Here is a 6905-nt window from a genome sequence, read left to right on the forward strand (position 1 = left end):
AGCAAGAAGCATGTGTATTTTGTGTCCAACTTCAATCCAACTATAGCCTGGGTTTTTCCTCAATCCCCTTACTTTTCATCACTTCACGTATTCTATTTTCTTCATCCCACAAGCCCTTTGAAGCATAGATATTGGACAGAATAATATAGTTCCCAGGGTTGGTTGGTTCTAACAGGAAAAGCTTCTCTGCAGTAATCTCGCCTAACTCAAATTATTGTGAACTCTGCAAAACTTAGCAAGGCTCCCCATACACATGCATCGGGTTCAAATGGCATTTCCTTAATGATAGAGTAAGCCTCTTCAAGTTTTCCAACACGGCTGAGAAGTGTCACCATGCAAGCATAATGTTCCCTTTTAGGCTCAAAGCCATGTTCTTCGGACATACTATTAAATAGCGCCACCCTTCTTCTGTCAGGCCATTTTGCGCGCATGCTGATAAAACACATGTAAATGTAACCAAATTAGGCTTCTGGCCACTCTGCAGCATCATATGAAACATTTCCATGGTTTCCTTAGCCTTCCCGTGCATTGCATACCCACTCATAACAGCATTCCATGAAACCAAATTCGGGGCCGACATCTTATCAAAACAACACCGGGACAACTGAATTCTCCCACACTTGGCATACATGTCTATCAATGCACTACCTACATATACATCATCAAAAATCCCCCTTCTGAGAGAAAAGCAATGAATTTCCTTCCCGTGCATCAACGCCGAAATATTCCCACAAGCAGGAATCAAGCTCGGGATTGTCACAGCATTAGGCTCCACCCCATCAGCCTGCATATCTCTAAAAAGCTCCAAAGCCTCCAAAACCCATCCACCAACATCATCCGAAACATCCCCAGCGCCACATCGTACAACCCGTTGTTCCCAAACCCAGCAAGCATGTCATTCCACGATACCAAAATTGGGGCGCCATCCCACCACTCCGCATCTCCCCAAAAAACTCCTTGCCTCGTCCACGAGGCCGAGGCGCGAGTAGCCGGCAACCATGGCACTCCAGACAACCACATCCCTCTCAGGCATTATATCAAACAGTTTCCGGGCATCCCGGATTCGGTCGCATTTAAGGCACATGTGGATCAAGGAGGAGGGACAATGGAGTCAGTGATGAAGCCGGAAGCGGCGGCGAAGGCGTGGAGCTGTTGGCCAGAGTTGAGGGCGCGGAGGGAGGCGCAGGACACGATGGGGGAGGGGAGGAGGAAGGCGTCGGGGGTGGAGGTGGGAGAAGGCGGTGAGGACGTGGGGGAAGTGTTGGGAGAGAGCGAAGGAGAAGAGGGTGGGGTTGGGAAGGTGGGAGGAGAGGGTGAGGGAGAGTGAGAGAGCGTTGGCGTAGAAAGAGAGAAGGCTGGTGGTGAGGTGGGTGTCCGAGAACATGTTCAGTTTCAGGATGAGTGCGTGGGCTTGCCTCGCCTGCGACAAAGACTCACCAAACCACAATCACAAGGACTTGCAATCAAGTATTATAAAGCACAACCAGAAACTTCACTTTTTCTAGGTGCTCACTTGTCACCACGTCGGTCCTTTTGTTATCTACGTGTTGTGAGATTTCTCATCATGCTTACTTATTAAAAACAATTAATTAAATTTTGCTAATAAAATTAAAAAGTAGAACATGTAATAAATTATGTAACGTAATAAGCAAGAGCTAGATGAAAATACAATGTAAGTATCAATATCAAAATGGTACCAAAGTGGCAAACACTGGACCACCCACAGTTATTAAAACGGTATAATTAAAGCAAGAAAAATATCTTACGGTACCATGATTGCATGGAATTTAATTAACCTTCTGGATTCTACCCAAAAAAAAGATTAAAAAAATTATCATCTCCTAATATAATATAAGTGGTGACCCTGTTTCAAACTTAGATAATTGGCTCAGAAGAAAAAAAAGCATCCAAAAATGGTTCTCACATCCACTGCCACTCACCCAGATGAAAAAGACCAGAGCCTAAACTCTACTTTTGCTTCCAGATATGTGCGTGATCCTATTCCAAAGTACGTTCCTTTTTCTCAGAACTTCACACTTTGTTGTTGGTCCATTCTGTTGAAGAAAGCATAAAACAAATATATGGGTTGGTTTCTATTGAAACGAGGTTAATTTCTTTGTTTGTGATGAAAATGTTGAGAGCAGATTCAAGATGCCAGAGAAATCAATACCAAAGGATGCAGCTTTTCAGATAATAAACGATGAGTTGATGTTGGATGGTGCACCAAGGCTCAACTTGGCTTCGTTTGTGACCACTTGGATGGAGCCTGAGTGTGACAAGCTCATAATGGCTTCACTTAACAAAAACTATGTTGATATGGATGAGTATCCTGTCACCACTGAGCTCCAGGTCTGTCTGTGTGTCACTTCTCTCTCTTCCTTGAGTATTTTGGTGTCTTTATTATATCTGATTATGACATTTAGGTCCTTGAAGTTCGGTCTGTCAAAAAAGGTTTTTAAAAAGTAGTCTGTAACTGGAATTTTGGCAGCAACGTCAAGTTCAGGTCTTCATGACCACAATTGTAGCTGCATAGGCCGTATTTGTCTACAATTTTCTGCGATATCAAGGATGGGGAGAAGACTCTGACCGAAATTTAAAACCTTTGTTAAAATAAATAGAATTGTTTGAAATATGTTTTATTTTTTTAAGTTATTATAGTGGGAAAGTGTTTGACTATTCATTTGTTTAATTATGTTGGATTTTAGTTTGTTGTATGCCAAATATTTCTATTTTTTCCCCTTCCTTTGCCCCCCTAAAATTATCATTCTCCTCTCAAATTGCCTTTTGGATAAAAGGGATTTTTTCAAAGAAAATGTAGGGTATTAAGAAAAATAAGTACTGCTGATTTTTCTGATACATATGAAAATTTAGTATATCTGATGGTAACTTCTTAGATCTTATGTTTTTTGTTGTCAGATGAAGATTCATAGTAGATTACTTTGTTTTAAGCAAAATCATTGCATACCTATGTTCTGTATCTGAAGTTCACTAGTAAATTTGAAGTCTGTAAAACTGATTATTTTCAGATGAAGTTTTGAGACTGAAAGATTGATTAGTTTCATATTGTTAAATTCTGCAGAACCGTTGTGTTAATATAATAGCAAATCTATTCCATGCTCCTATAAGTGAAGAGGAGACTGCAGTAGGTGTGGGAACTGTGGGGTCATCAGAGGCAATAATGTTGGCAGGTCTTGCTTTTAAAAGGAAATGGCAGACAAAGAGAAAAGCAGAAGGCAAACCATATGATAAGCCCAATATAGTTACTGGGGCTAATGTGCAGGTGGGTCTCAAATTGTGTTTGATGCCATGTAGTTTCAAACAACTTTTAATTTGTGTTACGTGCATGATCATATAATGGGAAATAGGTACATGTAATCTAGTATGTTTACTTTGAAATATAGTAGAAGTGTAGAACCAAAGTGCTTTAGTGATTAATGTGGCACAATATAGTTAAGAATTCTCTCAATAACCCTTTGTACTGCTTACGGAATTCACCGAACCACATGCTGCATACTGGTTCTCTTTGAGAAAGTCCTATAATAATAACATTTTTTTTATCGTCAAATGTTTATTGTTAGTTTGTTAGTTTTTGTTAGCAGAAGGAATTGAACCTGTGACCATTCTCTCCTTCCATTCTTTCTTAACCACCCAACCAACCTTTTATCTCTTCCTATAATAATAATGTAAAAAGTGACGAATTGCGTAGCCATACCAAGTATTTGGTAACTATGTGCCAGACTTTGGGGCCTTTAGACCTCAATGTTTGATGTTCGTTGCAGGTTTGTTGGGAAAAATTTGCAAGGTACTTTGAGGTAGAGCTCAAGGAAGTGAAACTCAAAGAGGGATACTATGTGATGGACCCTGCGAAAGCTGTTGAAATGGTAGATGAGAACACCATCTGTGTTGCAGCCATTTTGGGATCAACTATGACTGGAGAGTTTGAGGATGTGAAGCTTCTCAATGAACTTCTCACTGAAAAGAACAAGGAGACAGGTTGGGATACCCCAATTCATGTAGATGCTGCCAGTGGGGGTTTATTGCCCCATTTCTATATCCTGATTTAGAGTGGGACTTCCGTTTGCCGTTGGTGAAAAGCATCAATGTTAGTGGCCACAAGTATGGTCTTGTCTACCCTGGTGTTGGTTGGGTTGTCTGGAGGAGCAAAGATGACTTGCCAGATGAACTTGTTTTTCACATAAATTATCTTGGATCTGATCAGCCCACTTTCACATTGAATTTCTCCAAAGGTAACAAATATATGACTTGATACATGTGTTTGATTTTTTTTATGCAATTAATATCTTTGTATATATATGCTGTTTAGGCGGTTTGTATATGTCTCACTTTTTTTTTATCGGCAAATGTTAATTATTAATTTTTAGTATTTTTGTTAGCAGAGGAATCCAATCCTCGACTTTTCTCTTCCTCCCTTCTCCTTTTACCATCAAGTCAATCTTATAACTCCTTTGTATGTCTCATTGCCAAAGTATTTAGTTCAAAATGCAATTAATAGATGTTTTGAAGAATCTCTCTCTCGCTTTCTTTGTCTAAATGATAGAATCCATCAAAACCCTTTTTAAGTGAGCAGCAACTATCTTATTTCAGCTTAGAGTGCTATGTTATCTCTGATTCAATAATGCCTTGCTGTCTGAAAAAAATGATGTTTTATTGAGAACTTTAGATTGAGTTTGCCCTTTATAATTTTGAATCTGCTTAAGTCCTACCCCAAAATGTAGATTTTATGAGACCTCTGAATGTTATTGCTAAATTTCAAACAGATTTGTTTGAGTGCTGTTGTTTGCAAGCTATTTTTGGGAGGAAAACTTTGTTTCAAAACTTGTGTTCTTGTAAACAAATCCTGTTCAACCCCATAGAATTTGTCTGCATCATACATGTGATAAAAAGGGTTGTGTGTATACATCTAATTCTTTAAATATGTTTATTAGATACTTGTAATAATAAGCATGGGAAATCCATTAGTGTTATTTGGTTTCTATGGCAATCATATGAATGTTTTAGCATAATATTCTTTTCTTTTGTCCTTCACATTTCTTTGTATTTCTGTGACAGGATCTAGTCAAATTATAGCTCAATATTATCAATTGATTCGGCTTGGCTTTGAGGTAATCGTTTCACTTTTTTCTTTGTCGTATACTCATACAGAATTCACTTAATAATAGTTTCAATTACGGCTGTATGATATATGGGATTTGGCTTACTAGATTAACTTGTTTAAAAATCAATAACATCGACTTCATGACAAGAATGATATTCACCAATCACCAAAGTTACAGCTATTAACATGAATGAAACCATTAGTTCAAATGGCCAAAACTTTGGCTAAACCAAAATCAATGTAACTTATATTAATATGCAGATGCATCAATTTTCTTGGTTGTTTCTCCCTGTTATCAAATCCCAATGAAGATATACAAGAAGGAGTACTTGATTAGTTTCAAAATTCATCAGTGTCCACAAATTTGATTGATAAACCAAAATTTAGAAATAACAACTGCACGGTGAATGGTTTAGCGACATCCAAGGCAGAATTGCACACATATTTGCTTCATTGTGTAAACATTACGAATAATCATACACTTCATGTTAAATTGGTACCTTAGTGCCATTTTGTGCAATATTTATTTCCTCTTACACATTTGGTTATTCTTCTTGCTCTTATGAACACAAGGGTTACAAAAATATCATGGAAAATTGCTTGGAGAATGCAAGAGTTTTGAAGGAAGGAATTGAGAGAACAGGGCGGTTTAACATCATCTCAAAGGATATTGGCGTGCCACTTGTAGCCTTTTCCTTGAAAGACAGTAGCCAACACACGGTGTTTGAGATAGCAGACCATCTGAGAAAATTCGGGTGGATAGTTCCGGCCTATACAATGCCACCGGACGCGCAACACATAGCGGTCCTCCGGGTGGTGATCAGGGAGGATTTCAGCCGTGGCTTGGCCGAGAGACTTGCTGCTGACATAGAGAAGGTTGTGAAGCTCTTGGACACACTTCCTAGCCCCCTCACTACCAAAGTTGCTCATATCACAGCCATCACTAGTGAGACTAGTGAGAAGGTTAAGAGTGCAATAGAGACTCAGAAAGAGATTGCTTTGTACTGGAAGCGACTTGTGGATGGCAAGAGACTTGGAGCATGTTAGGCTTACCATATATTTTTGCCTTATGGCAACCTTGTTGTGAGTTAAGTTGGTGGTTTGTTATCTATGTGCATATATGTGAGTGTGTAATGGCTATGTAGCAATAAGCAATGGCAATGCATGACGGATTCTAGTAGTCATTGCTGTTCTTGCTTAAGAGAACATTTTCTCTTTTGTCTTTTTGAGGTGTTAGTTTGGTACTCCTGAGAAGGCACTATTATCATATAATATTATAATGCAAGTAAATTTTATTAAAGATGAAGGAAAAGAGAAGTGGAGGAAAAAAACATTTTAAAGACTCAAGATTATAGTTGTGAATCAGTTTTATGTGTTACTAAAACTTTTCATCAGTATATAATAAAAACTGATATACATCTTAACCATAATCTTTTTACGAGAAGTTCTATTAGTTATGTTACAAAAATCTACTAAACCAAAATAGATTATATTATTTATTGAATTATCTTTTACGATAATAGTAGCTTATACCAAAAAAATTAAGAAAAAAATGTTTTTAAATTGTTGAAAATATAAGAAAAGAATATTGCGTCATTTGTATAAAGAAATTCCATTGATCTTAGCAGTTCAACAAAAAATATATTTATATTTTTAAATATTATCATTAATTATTGATTAAGGTTTAAAAGACATGTGAGTTGTGCCACAATAAAAATAAAAGAGAGAGTGTACATGAGAAATGTTAATTTAAAAGACCCACTCAAATATAGAGGTTATCAATTGCAAT

The 6905-nt window shown here is 37.7% G+C and overlaps 2 pseudogenes across 1 annotated transcript; one reads left to right on the forward strand and one right to left on the reverse strand.

Moving 5' to 3' along the window:
* Positions 1 to 6: 6 nt before the first annotated feature.
* LOC114404467 lies at positions 7 to 1386 on the reverse strand (annotated as a pseudogene).
* Positions 1387 to 1847: 461 nt separating this feature from the next.
* On the forward strand, positions 1848 to 6416 carry LOC114404468 (annotated as a pseudogene). Its single transcript, XR_003664993.1, has 6 exons — positions 1848 to 2008; positions 2145 to 2349; positions 3080 to 3280; positions 3780 to 4247; positions 5071 to 5123; positions 5690 to 6416. The product of XR_003664993.1 is annotated as a glutamate decarboxylase-like (transcript).
* Positions 6417 to 6905: the final 489 nt, after the last annotated feature.

The sequence above is a fragment of the Glycine soja genome, unplaced genomic scaffold, assembly GCF_004193775.1.
Source record: "Glycine soja cultivar W05 unplaced genomic scaffold, ASM419377v2 tig00104117_2_pilon, whole genome shotgun sequence".
NCBI classification, from domain to species: domain Eukaryota; kingdom Viridiplantae; phylum Streptophyta; class Magnoliopsida; order Fabales; family Fabaceae; genus Glycine; species Glycine soja.